This window comes from Ostrinia nubilalis, chromosome 21 (genome assembly GCF_963855985.1).
Source record: "Ostrinia nubilalis chromosome 21, ilOstNubi1.1, whole genome shotgun sequence".
Classification (NCBI taxonomy): domain Eukaryota; kingdom Metazoa; phylum Arthropoda; class Insecta; order Lepidoptera; family Crambidae; genus Ostrinia; species Ostrinia nubilalis.
Window position 1 is genome coordinate 8,919,916 of NC_087108.1, and position 21,590 is coordinate 8,941,505.

Here is a 21,590-nt window from a genome sequence, read left to right on the forward strand (position 1 = left end):
CCAGTCGAAATCTTGAGCCACAGATTGCTTTATTTGAGCATTGAATAATAAATACATTCCCACTAACATATCGTAATTATTTGAACCTTGTACTGATTTTGAAGAGAATGGAATTTCTCAAGATGCGAAGAAGACGAATGACGATCGAGGATTTTATTCATTGCTTGTTCCAAAAAGTTCAGCTACTTTTTATTTTTAATTAAGAATTATTTATGAAAATGGCAACGCACATGCCGTGCAAAGCCAACTACGGAAAAAATAAAATAATTATTTCATTTTGAATTTAGAATTAAATTTTTTTTTCGCTTGCGTATGTGACCATAGTCTGCCAGTGTCAAAAAAAATACTACAACGCAATATTTTCGATTTTACGAATTCTATGATGGTCATTGTATGTAGAGTTTTTTATTCTTTCGTAACCGTACTTTTCTATTTTCTTTTAACCAAACACTTCTTCGATTCTTGTTGGAAACCGCACATTCTACATAATGCATACTGGTTTAAAATCACTTGGCAGTCACCTCCTCAATAGACTTCGTAACTGCCGGTAGCACTGACGAGCGTGGCATGGCATATGAATAAAGTTACGCAGTCACCGTTACTATGGCGAGAAAAGATTTCAGATCGGCTTTTGATTAAACCAATGGAACTGTTAATAACTTAGTGCGAAGGACCAAAGAGAAAACATCTCTATCTACTCGTCAAGTTCCATATGCGGTACAATGCTATTGATTTCATATACCTACTAGAAATTACAAATTAACACGCGAAAGAATAAAAAAATCTGCAGAACAAAGAACGCTCTCATTTATTGAAGTCGGTTAAAAAAATAAGAATCTTCATGATCGTTTTTTTTTCGTCTTTTCTTCATGTTTTTCGTCTAAATTTCTGATCCAATTTTGATGATTTTTTGTTGGCCTAGTAATACTTTTCTCTGCGAAAGTGAACATAATATTTTGCCAAAAAGTAACGGAAACCTGAGAAATTATCATAATTCGTGAGATTATACTCGCGAATATAACTGTGAAGATTATAATATAATTTCTATTTGAACGATTCGCCAACTTTAACATTAATAGCTCTTTACAAAAGTGCGCTTCTATATATATAAAAATGAAACCCGTTTCGCGTTGTCACGGCATCACGTGTGAACGGCTGAACCGATTTCGATAATTCTTTTTTTTAAATGTTTGTGGAAGTCCAAGGATGGTTCTTACGGAAAAAAATATTAAGAAAATCTCTACGCTAAGGCGGTACGAAGTTCGCCGGGTCAGCTAGTATTTGATAACAATGTGATGACATTGTTGTTTTCTCAAAAAATGTTCTCAACTTTAATCGAGATTCAAGAACGATATAAAAGAATCGAGGACAATATACCGTAGAGGTGACCACCTCTTTTACGGACGAAAATAATGAATAATTTATACCAAATGGACAGTGGCCTCGAATTGCCAAGTCGACGCTTGGTCTTTTGCTAGCTTCTACATTTTACGTAACTACATAGTACTTTACTTAATGACTACTAACTACAGTAAGAACTAAATACCTGTGAGCAAAATTAAAGCTTGATTTATGCTGCCTATTGAAAACTACAGTAACGTCCAAATAGCATACCATAAGAGCTACTATTTGTTGCAAAAAGCACAATTAACAAAAGTAAACTATAATTAGTGAAGATAATAAAAATCCCATTTATGAATTAAAACCTTTGTATAATCAGCGTCAAATAGTTCGTGACACCCGAAGTAGCCAAAAAGATCGCAACATGACTTTTTACAATGAGGGCTATCGTTTTAGCGCTCACCAGTTGGCGCCACTGTAGAGTAAGGTCCTGTCACTTGCTAGTAGCGAAGACAGTGGCGCCAACTTGTGAGCGCTAAAGTGGTAGGAGGACTATCGCATTTGCACTCATCAGGATGGCGCCACTGTAGAGTAAGGTCCTGTCAATCGCCAGGGGTGCCAACTGTTAGGTATAAAAACGATAGCCCTCATTGGAATAAGGTTGTGTTGTCAACTTTTTGGCCACTTTGGGTGTTACGAACTATTTGACCACTAGGTTTTTTACTTCGGTGACATTTTGTGATTAGCTCTAGGACCCTGGCTGGCTAGACTGTTACATTTCATCATAACCGCTTCAAGGTAGTTATAGATGGTCATTTGACTTAATGGCAGCCACGGATGGCTGACCAAGACAACATGTATTGGATAATAATGCCTAGGTAGATCATCTAGGTACACTAAACGTGTGATTTGGCTGCAGTTTTGCCAAATAATGACAGAACTTGCCTTGCAAGTGTGTATTTTCATAGCTGTTTCCACTTTGGGCAATCTCCTGAGGCTTGCGGTGCAATAATGGGGTTCCTTTCTGGCAAATAATTGACTGAACTTTGCAAAAAATTGCAAATTACTCAAATTAGGATCTTGCCAAATGTTGGTCTCGAAGCGCTGGTAGGGTAAAAAGATTATGAGACATGTAGAGGCTCCTTAAGAGCAAAATGACGATTTGTAAGAACTATTTATTAGTCTAAACAAATAAAGAAATTTTGACTTTGACTTTGACTTTGAAGAGAAAATAGAGTTCAACGCTAAGGATTGCTATTTTTCATTGCAGAACTAATAACGAGTTATTCGTCATCTCGCACCTCTAAAGATGCGAGTTGGCACCTTCTGTTTTTTAATGTAACTTTGAAGAAAAAGTTTTGCCTTTCATAAGAATGACTAAATTCTGAGACGAGATTATGGGGTACTGAATACCGATGGATCATACAGGGTTTCCCAAAACTATTACCATCACCAGTGTCAGTGAGACGTGCTAATTTTGGGACACCTTCTATAATAATATTAGAATCACATAAACATTGGTTGGTAAGCCTTATTGCATATAAAATAAGAGTCACGTTGACCTCTACGTGAAGCCTGCTAACGACTCAATTAATTCTTCACCGGTTTCGATGCTTATTTGGGACACCCCTCTAAGTGGGACGAGCCTACGTGAGCACTCATTGACCCCTATTGCAATGTTGTAGAGTCCATTATCAAACTGGTTTCGAAGTAGGAAACAATGTCTCAGGTAGGGTTGGCAGAGTTTCGTAACTGTAACGTATTCGGCATCTTTATGTGATTGTTATGTCATTTGTACGTCATTAAACCTAATATTGATTCAGCTACCACATTCATGTTTTGCAACCTTGAATTTTGGAAGTAATTGCGCTGTGAAATAAAAATTGTGCAAAAATTTGACCAAGGTAATTTAGAATCAACTAGGCAATGAAAGTTAGCTCTTTTGCCTACTATACTGGCTGTAACAGCCCTGATGTCTAACTTTACGAGCCGCTAAAATGTTTAATAGCTAGTATTTAAGTAATTAAATGTACAAGAGAGATCACTAAAGATAGCTAACGGCATTAAATATTTATGTTCACAACTGGAGACCTAGACTTCGACACAGCGTCCTGTCATCGGTTTGATCTTAGCGTGATAACTGTCTGGTGCTGTCAAAACAGTTTTTTTAATTAACACCATTTGAAGTTTCTTGATAAGTGGAACTATTGCCAATGTTGTTGACTCTTTATGCAACGTGTTTTATGTCTTATTTATTGCTTCTAAATATTACCAGTTTTGTAAGAGCAAATCTTCCGTGCTTTTATCTTACCTTAAAAAGAATCCCCCTAGACTCTAGTTTAGATGACAGATGCTCTTAACGTGAGGGTAGAGGGTTCTCCTACAACGTGGTCCTAAGTTTCTAATACCGGTAGGTGCTATCCCTTTCACGCAAAGAGAGTTGCCAGCATAAGTGACAGTGACAGATGAACCCGAAATAAAAGGTGTTAGGGAGTCGACAGCCCTGTGCCAGTTGACGTAAGTGATAGATTCGCAGTGTCCACCTACGACGGAGAAAGCTGGAGATCGCGTTTGCTCAGCAGTTAGCGGCGCGCGCGCACGTAACACCCGAATTATCGACACTCTCCATTTCTATGCCCATGGTCATAGACACATTGGCTCTATACCCATGCCCATTTGTACCCATGGACAGGTAGGCTTGCCCAATGTTGTGGACAAATGAAAAGGAATAGATTATGACACTGAAAATTAACTGGTATGACGTGCAAGTCTGTGGTTAAAGGATACGAGGGTTAAGACTCTCAGTTCTGGCACAAACAGATTGAAACCTCTTGTGTGATGGTTCCTAGTAGAGGCTGTAAAACCTGAAGAGTTTGAAGAGATTCCATGCTTCAAAGGGCTTATGACACATTGTATCAAACAAAATAATAAATTAAAGGAAATAAATAAATATTTTTTACTCAGAGCGCTACATAACAACTTTTTTGCTAACATGCAAATCAGTTCAGTCGTGCGTTATTCAGGATTAAGTAACAGGCAAGCAAACACATTGTCTAGCATATATCATCGCCGTTGAACATTACCTACCGTTCCTGAAGCTCGTCGTAACGTACCTATTAATTTATTTCAACTAGTTCTTCTTCCATCATGTGTAATCTATGTGATGTCTGGTGTGAGGCTTAATGAGCCGCGATAGAGCGTTGGCTCAATCAGAGTAATGCAATGGCTTAACGTGCCCTCCGAAACCCGGAATCATAATATTATCTCATTCCGCACAATCTTCATTTAAGTCTGCAATGTCCTGATCAAAATGGGAACCGAACACGGTGTGTCCGTTTCATAAATATCAATAACAAGACAAGGCAACAGAAGAATATTCTCGAGACTTTTTCTTCTGAGAAAATAGGACAACAGTTTGTCTTAAGCGGGATTCGAAACCGCAACTGTCGGTACCGGTACGCAAACCACCAGGCAGACATTTAAATGTAGACATTCAAAGTAGCTTAAAGACTAACGGTACTTTGCGTTTAACTAAAAACAATAGTGCAACCTTGAAAATTAGTAAAATACCGGCCTATTGTAACGGTGGCATCCATGAAACAAACGTAATGAGATTAACTAATTCAAAAATATGTATTTATGTAGATGCGCGTGTAGAAATTGACAATGAGTATGTAAAGTGTAATTGTTTAAGTTATTTACATAGTATGTTTGTTTTAAACAATGTGAAAATAAAGCAAATTATACAGCAGAGTTTTGCCTAGAATAGAGTTATTTTAGAATGTTACTCTGCAGCTCTCCGATATTGAAAATGTTATATTTTTTATTATATTTCTCTCATTGAAACATCTTTTTGTTACAGGTAAGTTCCAGAAAAATCTTCTAACGATGACTGGGAGAGATTATTATTCTCGTAAGTTATATTCTTTACAAAAGATGCGAAGAAAATTTAAATGATTAAAACAAGATGTCTCTACAATTTTTGAAAATTTGGAGGGAAAAATGGGAAAATTGAGTAGGTATTTTATTTTGAATCCTACTTGAGAGATCAATCAACACAACAAAATCCAAAATCAAAATCCAATCCAAATTCTCTATGACACCAAACTACTATTTTTATGAAGTTTCAAGTTTACCCCCTTTTCTTTAATTAGTAACTGAGGAACTTACTTGTGAAGTTGTGACAGACCTCTAAGGGTTTCGTAATTTTGTATGAACCAAGCAATAAATAATAAAACTAAATAAATAAATTAATAGAAATGTTGACACGACTAATGAACATGACAGGAAGCAGGTTTCCGAATGCATCGATGCGTGCCCTACAATAATATACCGGGTTGATTACTGCTACTACCTAAACATCGCGTGGAATTAATTCAATTAAAAAAATCGCCAACTCAACTAAGGCTTGCATTATGTAGTGCACAAATTAATATGTGTATTCCCGTTAACACCTCCAGTGCCCCGATTGCGCTAAATATTTTCAACTGCAATGCGACTGGACGACGAACGAACATCAGCTGTTTTGACAAATCGGTATCGCGGTGTCGTTTTGACAGCTAGTTCAAAAGAAGCTGTAACGTAAACGGAACGCAACGCGCCTTTGATTAAAAGCTGACAGAAAGCTTCTTTTTCTCACACGCAAGTAAAACACTTCACGAATATTTGCTGTGTTTTAGTTTAAAAATAAGGTGTCATATAAAATATCTGTTTTTCAATAATCAAGCTAGTCTTCTAACCGAATATGAACGCGATGACAACTAATAAATCCTATTAATTACTTAATTGAAGAGCGACCTACAATACAAGTTTATTGTTTTACATAAAACAAAGAAATTTTCCGCCATATTAGTGCAAATGCTCGAAAGTTGTATAAAAAAATTGTTTTGAAGGTGTTATGTATAATCGGGAAGTTATGATACAATGTTGGGTTGTTATTTTTCAATTAAAACAATTCGTCAAACTAATGAATCGATTACTGATCGGAACACTTTTTTTTTGTTATTGCTGAAACATTTTATGTTTTAGCACTAGAATTATCCCCTTTCCAGTCTGCAAAATCGGGATAAATTTGCTGCTTATTCTAAGTAATTGCATTATTTGCATTTAATGTGACTCAAAAACGTGTTTTCCGAAGAACATAACTAACAGTGCACTTTTTGAAGCTCGTATTTTGAGTCGGAGCTCAATATTCGATTCAAAACTATAAATCATATGTGATAAATTGAAAAAAAAAAAAAAGTAAAAGCAAATCACTGGACCGACCGAAGGCTTCTTGAGCTTCTATCCGAAATTGAGCGTCAAAAACTTGATAAAATATTATCTTCTTTAATATAATGTTGTATGGCAAAATTAAGCGTGTATGGGATATGAATGGGTGATGCTTACTCGATAGAGATCTTGCTCAGTCGGTCAGTGTGTCACATCGCTGACCATCCGCGTTTATTGTATTAGTTGCGGTCATTATTGTCTTACAATAGATGAAATCGTTTGTTGATTTTAGAGATTATAAGTTGCTTAGCTGTATTACGCGGCAGCTATGTTGAGTTTTTTCTTGGTAGACTTCGGTCCAGTATATGAATAAAGATTTCTAGCTTGAACGTGCTCAACTCCTATTCAAGGATGACTTTAATATGAATAGTTCAAACTTGATTATGAGCAAGCTCAAGCCAAAAATGTCAATTCAGAAACCGGACCTTTATCAGCCAAAATATTAGTGGAAAATTTTCTAATTAAATTTTGGCGTCAGTGTCAGTGTCTACTGGCTAAAAAAAACTGTTAATTTAGGTACCTACTGAATTTCGAAACATCATCATCAAACAGTAGGTCATATTTAAATTATCTCATTTGATGGCATGGTATAAAAATATACCAACTGAATTGAGAACCTCCTCCTTTTTGAAGTCGGTTAGCAATAGATAAAAGATAGAGGTAAAAAACTAATAATTCAATTTGTATGATCGCGTGTCGACACGAGCGCGAATACCTGTTCGCATCTAACGACAACGACCCTGCGATCAGATGATGAGGTAATTAATTAATTATCCCTTGAATTACTTAATTCGTTAATAAGTAACAGAACGTCTTTGGAATTAATCAGTATTTCGCTGAAAATAATTCATTATTAATTTGTTATACAGTCGAGCAAGAAGGAAACAAAATTATCTTCCGAGAAATGAACTTCAATAATAATAACATAACATTGAGTTTGAAAAATAAACAAAAAAGAATCACCGGTACGCTCTTCTTTTGAAAAAAGAACCATCAGTCACTGGCCGGCAACACTTTTCCGCCGCGTCATAATCTCAATCTGTACGTGATATTGATGCGGCCAGCAACATTAAGTTTTTTTTGTAAAGAGGTTTTCGGCTATGGACTGAGTTCTTCCGGCCAACATTAAGTTTAATTATTATTGTTTTTTCCAAGACTTTTTTATTTCGACTATGTACATTGTGCATAGAAAGAGGTTTTAAGATAAAGAAAGAACACACCGGTAAAAGTGGTCGTTATAGGACGAGTGCGGAATCTCGCCCGACCGGTGGGTCAGGAAGCGTCATCTCTCTCACGTCCAGGATAGTAGAAATTGACTTTCTATTTGTTTTGAACCTTATGCCTACGAGCTATGAGCAACAAGTTTAAGGTTAAGATTACTCTGATAGTTACGTGTGATTTTTAAAGCCTTTTAAAGGTCCATTAAGGCTTGAAAGCTCCTGGTGAGGTGTCAAATGTTGAACTTTAAAATGTATGAAGTGTTTATGTATATTATCAGAAAAAACCTTTTAAAGTCCATCATAATCGGAAGTGAATGGAGTGGTAATGGCCGTAAAAAATCGAGACTATGTAATTAAAGGTTTCCGACTTTATCGCGGTTGTTGTTTTTATTGACGTACAAATATTAAGGTTATTATTTCAGTGGCACCCATAGCAACGAGACCGTACATAATTGTAAGATGTGCAATTACCTTGGACCCATTGTTACTTCCGCAGCATCCAACATGGAAATAAAACTAATCCACTGTATACTTTTCTCACATAAAACACTTGTTAGTATGCCATGCACTCCAAATGCTCACTTTCGTTGCCGTTATGTTTTGCACTTTTTAAATTTCTGACAGTTCTGTTTTTTAATCTCAAATGTCACTGTTCCGATTACGTGTTTGTAAGTGGCGTTCTTTTTTTAAATCCGTTCGGAATTTGAAATGTTGGTTGATAGAAAGCAGTGCTGTTGGCGACTTTCGAACGCGTGCGGCAGCGCGCTATGGCTTGGAGCGAGTGAGCAGCCGTGTCGGCCATTGATACCAGTTCAAACTGGCCTAGACGATTTAATTGGTTTTTTCTCGATTTTATTTTTAAACGTCTTCGTTTTTCCGGTGTGCAGATGAAAAATGTGGTGGCCAACCGGCCAATGTTGGTCTAGAGGGGCCTAAACAAGTTGATCTAATTGGGTTAGTGAGGTGACACAGAGGTGACCAGCTGTCTACGTGAGGGACCTCACATTTGTTTACAGTGCAAGCAACTCTCACCTCTGATAGAAGTGCGAGAATCTAATGCTCTCATAATGAGAAATCGAAATATTTTGGATTATAGAGCTAGTTTTTGTCAGCTTCTAGGTAATTTTTTCTTTGTCTGCATATATTTGGTTAGTTTGCATGTTGTTATTAAATTAGTGGTCTAAACATTATTTGATTACAAGGACTAAAAGTAAGATCGTGCATGATCAGATCGAAAATCTCGTGAATTCATAATCCACGCGTAATTGCCCTTTAACTAGTGTAGGTATGAAGTGAAGTTTATCTTGAAATCTGATGTCACAATTTGTATGAGAAGCTTCCTACTTCCTAACTAGTTTGTGTGAACCTTTTGCATTCGCAATTCCTTGCTATGATTGGATTCACGACAAATTCCATCATTTGACGGGAATCGATCTAGCGACCCGCGAATCTACAGTCTTACGACCCGTTGGGCTTTTGTCGCCATTTTTGTATAGCTCTTTCTGAGCCGTCTTTAGCCTTTCTTGACTCATCTGGTTGACCTGTGAAGTGTCACATCCTGCATTTGCATCTACACTGAAAATAATGTTTGGTTATAGCTTACACAGCAAAAGTGACCATCGAAAACTTTGGTTATGAGGAACAAAATGTTGTGTAAATTAAACAAATAATTCTGTAGTGAGCTAGACTTAGTTTGGTTATAGTTAACACTTAGTTCTGTGGTCACTTTTGTTGTGTAAGCAGTCACCAAACATTTTTTCAGTGTAGTTAAACAGGGTTGTGCTCCTGTAGTGGAGACTACATGACCTATGACGATGTAGCCCTAAGCTGCAAAAGCACTTTCGTTTGTTGATGACCATGCTCTATGCAATAATGCATTCAACAACATAGGATAGCCTTTCACAAGTTCACAACGCAACCTTTGAGCAGTCTTCCTCTTTCTAACTCGCCGGGTTTGCGGAAGACCGAAAGAGAAAGGCGATCGGTGAAAATCACGCGATTTTGTCCAGAGACAGTTTAATGGAGATATATACCTAATATCCGTGAATTTATTATGATAGCTGGCGTCAGATAGAGCAAGTGCGATTAAGACTGAGTTGCTCCAACTAACTTTGACCGTAACTTTAACGATAACCGGTGTTTTTTGTATGGAGTTTGACAGATTTTTTGTCGAAGTTAAAGTAAGATGTGCAACCCAGCCTAAGAGTAAAAAGTTTGACTTTTTGTACGCACAGAATGAGCAACTACAAAAAACCTACAGGAAAGGCATGCAAGTTCAAGACGGCCTATCGCTAGAAAGCGATCTGTCCCTGAATACCCAGTATTACCCCAGGGATATGATTGTATAAAATATACAAATCATTTTGATCTAGATTTAAATGCTTCCTCTGATCAAATCTGCTCGTTTGCCTCTTGTCACATAAAAAAATCGCCACTGAGTGGAGGCCACGTACCGGAAAGCGCAGCGTAGGACGTCCACCCACAAGGTGGACCGACGACCTCATAAATCGGGATGGCGCTGGATGCAGGCAGGCCGCCAACAACCGCGGCCATTGTGGAAATCATTGGGGGAGGCCTATGTTCAGCAGTGGACGTCCATGGTGGAATGCTGATGATCAAATCGACTTGGCTCCCAAGGGATTCGTACCGCTACTTCAGCTGACTTTTTATGCAGTCCGGTCCGGTATACGAACCACAAAGCTATTACTTTATTATGACGTAATATTATATAATTATAAAAAATAATGGTTATAAGTATATTATTACAGTACTTAATTAATTATTATCCGGTAATAATACCTACATTTCTTCTATTTTGAACTAATGATATTGCTTAAGTAAACCTACCTACATAATCTTTTTAACAACCATTAAATAAACTTAAAAAACAATTAAATAAAAGTAGTTAAACTCAATCCTAAACTTTTAACTTAGTTTTCCAATAATTACGAGTAATTTGGGGTTATTCCGTATTCGACCCATGACTACTCAACCCATTTCTTAACTCATCCCAAATTAGTATTCCTAGCTCAACCCATTACATAATTTCGTTATTCTACCCAAATGCATTCCTTACTCAACCCAAAGTAAATATACCAAAAATAAGTATGGATAGCAAAACAACGTTTACTGTTTTTTTAGGAAATTTAATAATGATAAATGCATACTATAGTCTATCCAATATAGCTTGATTAGAATGACAGCTGCCATCAAAAGTAACGACTTAACTTTGTAGTAGCGATTAATCAGAGCTAAATATTGGCGGACGTGAAATAATTCACGTCTGACCTACAAACAATATTTTCGACGACATTGCTTCCAATAAAAATGTTAATTTCGTGTAAATGCAGCGTTAAATTATACCAATAAGTTCGAAAATAATAAATTCGAAATCATAAAAATCAAGCTAGATTATTAACGACGTCTCTACAAGGTTAACTCGAGTTACAAAAATGTTAGTGATGGGACATATCGACAAATGTCATGTTAAAATTAAAACTATTTTTTTAACATATTTACCAAATTTTTTTTCTAACTAATTTTTTAACATATTTAAGTCAAGTTAAACGTTTTTCTGACGTTTTTTTTTTCTGAGCGGCCCAGGAGCGGTCTTTGTGGAAATCCTTGGGGGAGGCCTTTGTCCAGCAGTGGACGTCTTCCGGCTGAAACGAACGAACGAACGATACGTTTATCTAAATGTTCACTATTAAAAACCAAAAACATTTCATTCTTAAATAATCAAACATCGGAAATCACCAGTAATTTTTTGGATATTCATAGCACCGTTGCTCTAGAAGAGATGCCCACCGCCCTCTAGCGAGAGGAAAAAACCACTGAAGAACACTGATGATGATGACTACGACTTAGGTTGTACACCCTTGACATAAAATTTAAATTTTACTTTATTTAAATATAAATTTTAATTGTCATTTTTATGAATAAAGATATGAAGAAAAATTGGGTGTATTTATTTATATCATTTTTTCGAAAACTTATCGATACATCTATGTAAACCGTACGAAACATACCCAGCACTAGTCACATTCGTTTGACAACTGTCATTCTAATCAAGCTATATTGGATAGACTATAGTATGTACATTGATTTATAATTAAATAAAAAAAATAAAAAACATCACCTACATGAAAAAATGATAAGATATGAATATGTTGATTAACTAAAATATATCAAAGATTTTATTTTATTTTAAGGTAAATACATAAACAAATTTAGAGGCTGAAAACTTTTACCGCGGGATTAGCTGTCCACATGAATACTTTTATTATTTTTCTTTTGTCATCTCATACCACTTGAAAAAAAAAGATGAAATACGTTGTATTATTTGAAATATTTGTACATTCATGAACAAGTGTCTAGGGAAAAAATTATACGTGCCATCGCTTGGTTATACTGATTTAATAAAAAATCACAGTCGTTTGATTTATAGTAGATTTATAGTGGATTTATTTATAGTAGATTCTATTTAGTCATTATTTGATTTGTGTCCTTTTGTGAAAAAGTTTTTCAAATACATTATTGTATCAGAATTCCTGCAGTTTTATTTAATAGAACGATCTTAACACAAAAGTTAATTGAGCTTAAATTTCTAAAAAATATATTTTTATTCTGACCGTACATAAAAATCTTATATTTTTTAGTGGTTTTAAAATGGGTTGAGCTAGGAAAGTTTTTGGGGTGAATAAGGAACATAAAATTAAAAATTTGTTGTGGGTAGAGTAAGGAACAAAATTGGGTTGAGTAAGGAAAAAATAATGAGTGGGTTGAGTTGTCGTGGGTCGAATACGGAATAACCCGTAATTTGATATTATTTTATTACGACAATCAAAAACACAGTTTAGTATTTTGTCTTTCAGCTTTACTTACTCAAGAGTCAAGTTGTTGTTTTCTTGCCAAAATCCATTGAGTTTGTATAATCATTATTTTATTGGGTTGAATAACATGACAAATTCAAAAACAAGTAAATCCGTTATTCGCGAGACCATTTTTTGATATCTAATCCCGTTATAGGTTGTTATGATTCCGCAATTTGCCACCTACATAATTCCTCTTCGATTTGAGAATTTCGTTACAACAATTTCTTTGGGCTGAGTGTGAGTTTACATCAAACGTGCTCACTAGTGAGCGCGTTTAAAAATGTATGAAAATTTTAGTTTTTGATAGTTTCCCGCTAGGGGCGCTGTACAATCCGTCATACATTGAATGTCATTTTTTGACGCACTCACTAGTGAGCGCGTTTGAAAAAAAACTCACACTCAGCCCTCGGATCGTTTGACATTTTTACGAAAATAATTTTTTTTGGGAAAACTTACATTGTTTTACAATTTCCGTGCATAGCGCGATAGCGCTATCTAGTATGCCTTAAAGAACTAGTTTGTAGTGTTAAATTCTACAAGTGCCATCTAGCGGCGAGTAGTAGCATTATCTTGAGTGTGATTTTTACGCTTGCCGATAGAGGGCGTAAAATATGTAAAACAAAAAGTAAATAAAATATTATTGACTGATTATAAATGCCTGTGGGTCTAGACTAAGTGCAAATTATAATCGCAAACCAGTCGAAAAGTGGTCGAAAAGCCCCTTTTTTGTATGGAGTTTTGACGGATTCGATTTTCGATTCGATCAAAAAGTGCGTTTTGTCTAAGGGGGCTGAATAATTTTAGAATATGACATTTATGAAACATTTGTCAAACATTTATCATACTGGCTATTAAAGAATTAGAATTTAAACTCCAGAAGGAGGAGGCTGTATGTCTGTACAAATTCATGACCATAAGGTAACGTTGAGTTACTTAAGTAGTTTTAAAAAGATATTTTAAAAGAGAGCCTTTGTACAAAATCTAACTTAATACCTCCTATAGCCCGACCAGGAACATAAAAACCCTCGCCATGTTGCGGAAAACTAATGGTACTAATTTCTTTTAATGGCAACAGTAACTGAAAACTTCATTGACATGTCACCTTGCATGTCAGTCTATTGCTGTCAAAGTGTAAACAAACTTTATTTTAAATGTGCGCAATTGATTTTGTGAATTAAATTGCTAAAATCTTTTTATAGTCGTGAAAGAAAAGTGGTTCGCAATGTGTTAAAGTATTTGTCGAAGAGAAATACTAAGGGTTCGGACAATATTTTCATTGAATAATGTTTCCGACAAAGGTTGTCAAATTGATTGACATGTTTATCGTATAGTACAGTCCACTATGAAAATTTGCTGTGGTTTGTTTCAACTACCTATTTTAAAGTTTTTTGTCACTTTCTAAGTGTTGAATTTTATGGAATTGGGAAAGAAGTACCGAGTTTGAAGCGTTCATGAGCAGACATTGCAGTTGAATATTCAAGTTCTGAATTTGATTATTGATGAATAATAAAATAAATCCTACTAGCTCGATTGATGGTTTCATTTAATTTATTTAAACCAGGTTACCTATAATAATATTTTTTCGTTAATTTATGAAAATAACAAATTAGCCCGTAATCCTGAATCCTGATACATAAAGTTAGCCTATTAATTTAACACAGGTACGACTGTACTCAGTGTTGCACTATCAAATGCAATTGACGCGCCTCTATGCCAGGGTTTTTATGTTCCTGGTCAGGCTATACATATTATTTTTAAATACTGCACTGTCAGTCACTATGTGTGTGCATTTTCTCATCGCATCCAATGTCACTTCACATGGCCTGTGTCGAACAAATTCGTTAAAAGAAAACGTTTACCAAATGCGTCTAATATCAGTGGCAAAAACTTTGTGTCTTTTTGCTAGTTTCTGCTTTTACGTGCGTAATCGAGAAATCGTTAGGAGAAAGACCGATGCTCTCCGTACGCCTATTTGGTTACGCAAGCCGTGGTGTAATGGCAAATTGTCGTGCAATTATTCCATGCCATAATATTAATCTCGTTTAGGTGATTTAATTAATTGATATTATTATTTATGGGGATCGTTAAAATTTATTGAATCATTTTGGATTTTCCACCAATTTGAGTAGACTCTGTCTGGGTAAGTAAGTGGGTTCCTTTTTACATGAGACTAATACCCGTTTTCACCATCAATCCCTAATTTTTAAGTGACCCTTATGGTAACAAATAACAGGAATTTTGTTGGAAAACGGGCATTACTCACTAACTTATAAGGTGTAGAGATTGAGATTTGCAAAATTCAGCCGCAATCTTGAGAAGAATTCCAAAATCCTGAAATCTCAGAACAAATCCTGAGATATGGTAATCCTAAAAAGGGGTGTTTTTGCAATCAAAGTGTTAAGTCTGCGTTGTGAAAACTAATTATGTGATTTGTTAATTACACCGGTTTTTATAATTGGAGATATTTATCTAACTTTTTACTTGCCCTACCTCTCAAAAAAGTGGGTAAGTCGGCTGCAGATGGTGCATGATAAGCAGAAATCATGATGCATGGTATACTTTATTTACCTCCATTCATCTTACACGTCGTATCAAAGAACGCAAAATTTCAACTTCTCAAATTATTTTGATTTTACTGGACAAATTAAGAACCAGTTTCAAACGTAAAAAATATTAAGCTACAGGCTTGTTACGTACTTACTTTCTTCAAAAATTACACTTTCGTTAACAGATACATTGTTGAATAAAGTTAAAATACATAAATTTGTGAAACTTACTCACTCAAAAACATGTAAGCTATAGGTATAGCAAGGAGAAATAAATGAATATGCAAGAAAGAGCTAACGTTAAAAGACAATGTCAATTTTTATTATGTCGATACTCTTGATCTTGGCCTTTCTGTGTCATTTGGAATTGGAATAATGTTGCCTTCACATATTATAATATCGGTGACATTTCAAATTTTTAAATAGCAAGACTTTGCTATTTTATTGAGTTCCTACTATTTTAAAAGACGCATGACATATAATAATACTAGCTTTCCGCCCGCGCGGCTTCGCCCTCATGGAAATTTGTCTGTCACAGAATAACTTTATCGCGCGCGTCCCTGCTTCAAAAACCGGGATAAAAACTACCCTATGTCATTTCTCGGGACTCAAACTATCTCCATGCCAAATTTTATCAAAATCGGTTTAGTGGTTTAGCCGTGAAAGCAAGACAGACAGAGTTACTTTCGCATTTATAATATTAGTATAGATATTATAGATTATTGTAGAATCATCTAGCAAATGTGATAAAACTTCCAATTGCATACTAGATCTCAAGTAGATCGATGGTAGAACTGGATCACCCAGTTAGCAGCCCAGCAGACCGATTACGACAACTGTTGTTTCAATACGCAATTATCTCTGTCTGTATTTAACATAGATCGTTGATTACTTTGTTTGCATGTAGTTATTGTCCGTAGAGTCGGAAGCTCCGCTTTGCAATGGAGAGAAGTCGAACCTTAACTTCGAACTTCTCCTATGTTCTTCTGATTAATTTCGTTGCGTGTCCAGTGTCATTTTAACTTTCCCCCGGGACAAACTTGACCTTCACTGGTTGGGTTTTTATTGGCGGCCAAGCTGTAGATACTGGCTACACAGGAGTTGCAATGGTGGGAACGAGAGGTGGGCATAGCCCCGTGTAGAGTCCAATCCCTCTGCTCATTCCATTCCCTCAGTCCATTCCCTCTTTTGTCCATACTCAAGTTTGATAATGCTACTGAACTCTACAGAATCTGCTAAGGCTGCGGCTTCATTAGAGACAATTCCCGATTTTAATAAAGTTCCCATAAGCTACATTAAACACAAAAATAAAATAATATCAGAACAGGAATCCAAAAAACTCTACTCTACACCAGATAATTGCGCGTACACTAAATCCTGGCTCCCTTCGTATGAAAATCTTATCGAGTTCATATCACATATCAAACCCTCCTTTTCTATTACTCAGTTACTCACAAACCACGGATACCATAAAGAATACCTCCACAGATTCAAGATTACTGACAATGACACATGTCCCTGTGATAATATAACCACCCAATCAATGTTGCATCTCGTTCAGGACTGCCCAAGATTTCAATCAACAAGACTTAGCCATAATATAGTTTGCCAAATTTACAACATCGACCCATTCAATTTCCAACAAATTATAACCAAGCAAGATTCCATAACAACATTTACCACCCACATTGAAAACATAGTTAGCAACCTAAAATCTTTCAACAATTAAAATTCTAAATCACGTAGGAGAGAGCAACGCGTAAACCGATAGCGCTGCGCTCTCTCTGAAATTAAAAATGCCCAAATTAAAAAAAAAAAAAAAAAAAAAATCTATGAAAACTAGTAGATCATTTCCCTTATTAATAAAAAGTTACTCGCATGTTGAACACTAGTTTAAAATTACATTTCCATAGTTACACTACCGTTCAACGCGCGTTAGATTAGTTAATAAATAATAAATAAATATCCTTGGACATTTTACACTGCCCTATGGCGCAGTAAATAAAGAAATCGCCTTTTAGTCCAGTCAATAAAGCATTATAGATGGAAAACCGTGGAACACAATTTTTGACTTCGGGACTTTATTTAGACTAGTTAGGAGGTGAACATAGCAAAAGTCCCCGCCCTTAGCCCTTGAGCCGGCGGGGAGCAAATTGAATAAGCATTTTTTGGTTCATAGTAGTCATGTCACTAGGACACATAGTTTCCGAGGATTAAGCGAAAAACCGAAAAGTGGTACCTTTAAACCCCCCTCACCCCGCCGGCTCAAGGGCTAAGGGCGGGGACTTTTGCTATGTTCACCTCCTAACTAGTCTAAATAAAGTCCCGAGGTCAGAAATTGTGTTCCACGGATTTCTTTCTACACCGTCGTTAAAGCATTCATTGACTGGACTATTTGTGTTTGGAGCGGAGGCACAGAATAATAATAAGTACTACGTACAGAAGTTTTACTTCGCGAAGGTATTTAAAAAAAATGTATGCTCAATGTCATTAACAATATGGTGTAATTTGGCCTGTCTCAAGAGTCAAGCACCATTTTGTTGACAAACGTCAGTTATCGGCACTGCGCCGAAGCTATAGGGCTGACTTCGGTAAAATGATGTGACGTGAGGTGCCAAACTGCGGAAAATGGCGGAGGAAATACATGATTTAGCATGAATTATCATGAATAATATTAACTACTTATTTACCTCTCAGTGTCTTGAGGCAACTTAAAAAAGTACATTCTGTGTTTTCATTATTATTTAGGCAGTTAAATAAATACTGCACAGTATTTAGTACACCATTTTCTTAATTTTCTTCCATCATACACAAGAATACGCGTGCGTGAGTCAATGTTCGCTCGTATGTGAGGCCTTGTCGAATAGTATCCTGTAGGTGGGCCATCGTGCGTGTTTTGTTTTCGATGTAAACTCGCGGAGATGAACAGGCCTGGCGGAGGTTACAATATGGTACACATAATTACTTGCAGTTAGTTGTTGTATTGTACACATTCTAATTAATTGTTTTAGCATACAAGTTGAGCAAGTAATGAATATGAGCAAACGTCATTTAATAAACTTAACGCAATTTAATATACAGGGTGAAAAAATCGTCGGAATCCTTTTAAAATAAGACTCGACCATTACATTTACATACATTACATGATACATGGTCCATTCTGCAAATATGGATATGGATCGACTTGGTATTAGTATGGGCCTTGTTAACATAAAACAAAGGTTGGCCAGTTACCTTAACGATACCTCTTCACCAATACACACTGGGCTTGCGTATGGTATTGGAGTATGGATGGCCCAAGTCTCTCCACAGTTTGGCCCACCTTTTCTCTGTGAGGCTACTACAAATTTATGGGAAGTTTCTAAATTCTAATATATTTCACTTACGCGACACCCGTAGACCCGATTTGACCCGAAGATACATAAACTACGTTAGGGGGAGGGTAGTCTGTAGTAGTGGACGTACAAGCATATGTATTACCTACTACATTTTACGCCAAGAAGAAAATGAGTCTAACTCTATAGTATTTTTCTGTCTAACATAAATCCATAAAGTTTACGACTCGGCCTAGCTTCAGACATTTAATACTTTGACACACTTAGGAGCGTGACTCGCCTCCATGTGGGTATATACAGGGTGTACCTTAAAGAGCGTGCCAAACTTAAGGAAATGGATAATAGACCATCTATAAATTTTATTTCAATTATCACCATTTCAGATACGATTTTTCTTTCATGTTTTTTAAATCCTCAATTTTGAGCCTTTCACTTGTTGCTGTATGTACAAATGAGCAGATATTTCTCTTATTCATCTTGAAAAATATTTGCCCATTTATGCACAGAGCCACAAAATTGGGGATTTTAAAAAACATAAAAAAATGATCTCTGAAATGGTGGTAATACTTTTACTAAGGCATTTTTTTCGTATAGAATATAGATAGATGGACATCTATTTGTCTATCATCTTAAGTTTGGCACGCTCTTTACGGCACACCCTGTATAAATAAACACTAAATTATGAAATACACATAAACAAATAATGAGCACATGTCGTAATACTTCCGTCGGTTGCTCAACACGTTTTGTATGGAGCTTCAAAGCCTATTATAATGTATGACTGTGTAATTCTTTCTTGAGTCCGGTATTTTGTGAATGTTCAAGGTTTTGGTTTGAACTTGAAAGTTACAATTTTCTTGACCTGATTTTATAAATACTTTTTGATAAGTAAATAAAAAATAAATATAAAAGGTAAGGGACTATTGCCACCTCTCGTTCGCATCGCTGCAACTCCTGTGTAGCCAGGTTCTACAGCTTGACCTCCAATAAAAACCTAACCAGTCAGTAAAGGTCAAGTTTGTCACGGGGGAAAGTTTAACTGTCATTGGACCCGAGGAAATTAATCAAAAGAACATAGGAGGAGTTCGAAGTTAAGGTTCGATTTCCCTTCAGTGCAAACCGGATGGCAGGTGACAACACAAAGGTTATTTAAACCTTTAACCACATGTAGAAATAAGTCAGCTAAAACCCACTTGATATTGTAAGTGCACTAACACTGCAGGACGAGATTAACTCTCAGTTGAAGTTAAACCATTATTCTATCTTTACTTATCTACTTGAAGCAGGCACTTAGACTGCGCAAATATGAAAGTTAGTTATTCTGACCAACTGTTGAACAGATTTTAAGTTATAGTTGGATACTTGCTGTCTTTTTTATCCTTCTTGTCACAAATTTAAATGAAAAAGGGCTACTATAAAGTTGATGATTATACGAAAGATAAAAATGTTTGGAATGTTTAACTGCCTAGCTCGCATCGTCGCATCAATACTTATTATGACTATAATTTGTATATTTTAAAAACTGTAAACCCTTGAAATGGAGGCTGACAATAGTGACTGAGTTTCTTGCGCTGCTTCTTCTCAGCACTGGATCATTTATTGTCCCGAAGCAGTGGTAGGGTTAATACTGGGACGTGTAAAGTGCTTAGCCCTATGTGCAAAAATAAATGAGTTTTATGAGTTTTTTTTATTAAATCGATTTCTGGAGTGATTTTTGAACTCGAGAGCATACTCATCTTTAAAATGCCAGAATATTGTAGATTATAATGCTTGCTATCCTATCCTACTAATATTATAAATGCGAAAGTTTGGATGTCTGGATGTTTGTTACTCTTTCACGCAAAAAATACAGAACGGATTTTGATGAAACTTTACAGTATTATTGTTTCTAACCCAGAATAACATTATAGGCTATTTATGACGATCTGTGACAAACGAAATTTCACGCGGGTTATAAATAAAGCTAGTCTTCTACGTAACTTGGGATGATCTCGAATCAAATTGAAGTCGAATGTTGAATTGTTGGAAAATATCGATGCATTATTGAAGTTTTAGATCTGTCACATTGCATTTTTGATTGGATTTAGCGTGATTGCGATTTGTGGACGAAAAGCATGACTCACATTAATTTTTGCTTTCATAAGCTGACACTACAATCAGAGTTTTAGAATTAGGCCATTGATTTTACTGTACTACTTGTCACTCAGTTTTAACGTAAACTTCTATTAGCCGACGTGATTCGAAGAATTCCAGCAAAAACACGGATGCGGCCCGAGAAGAAATTCAGTGCAAATTAAGAAATCGATTTTATTTACTAATTTGCTTTGACGTGTGTGCAATTCTTTTATAGTTATGTTATTTATTTATTTACACATATGAGAGACTAATTAATCTCGTTAAAATCAGCATCGCAGTGAAAGTTAGCACAATTATACTTACATTACTTTTGTTTGATGTTATTGTGTTAATTACTCTTAAGCCGCCGACGTAAGGTGTATAACAGCTTGTACTTGTCGATGTACAGAAGTTGTAGTTATTAAAAATGTACGTAATATTGTATAATGAGTGGACTATCAATTTTAGTTGCCACGCTCTTTGAGTTTCAGCTCTTTGTGACAGTAGCGAAATAATCGGGATTAAATGTAATGTAGGTACCTAAGTAATCGTTTGTTTTAATGTTCAGACCATGAAATAGGTAAACGAAGTTTTAAATATCAAAATTATAATGCATCTTTTGTAGATCTTACCTGACATTTACCTAAAATTTGTGTCGCGTATTCAAAATCCAAAAAAAAAATCAAAATCAAAATCATTTATTCAGTTTAGACTAGAGATGAAACGGATATCCGGTAACTATCCGGTAGGCCGGATATCCGGCTTAAATTTACTATCCGGCCGAATACCGGATAGTAACTCACTATCCGGCCGGATACCGGATATTAAAAAACTACGACAATTTCCTATTAATAAAATGAAATACATTATTCTTTGAGGTAAATATCA

The 21,590-nt window shown here is 35.8% G+C and overlaps 2 protein-coding genes across 4 annotated transcripts in view; one reads left to right on the forward strand and one right to left on the reverse strand.

Moving 5' to 3' along the window:
- Positions 1-21,590, forward strand: part of LOC135082302 (flotillin-2) — a 268,349-nt gene that overhangs the window by 123,997 nt on the left and 122,762 nt on the right. The gene's annotated exons all lie outside the window — the stretch shown is intronic.
- LOC135082300 (glucose dehydrogenase [FAD, quinone]-like) overlaps positions 1-21,590 on the reverse strand; it is a 47,550-nt gene that overhangs the window by 14,441 nt on the left and 11,519 nt on the right. The window contains exon 1 of one of the 2 annotated variants that reach the window (XM_063977084.1): positions 8,304-8,623. The exons of the other annotated variant lie outside the window; for it this stretch is intronic. The gene's annotated coding sequence lies outside the window, so the exon portion shown is untranslated. Of the gene's footprint in view, positions 1-8,303; positions 8,624-21,590 lie in introns of those variants that run through there. 2 annotated transcript variants of the gene reach the window in all.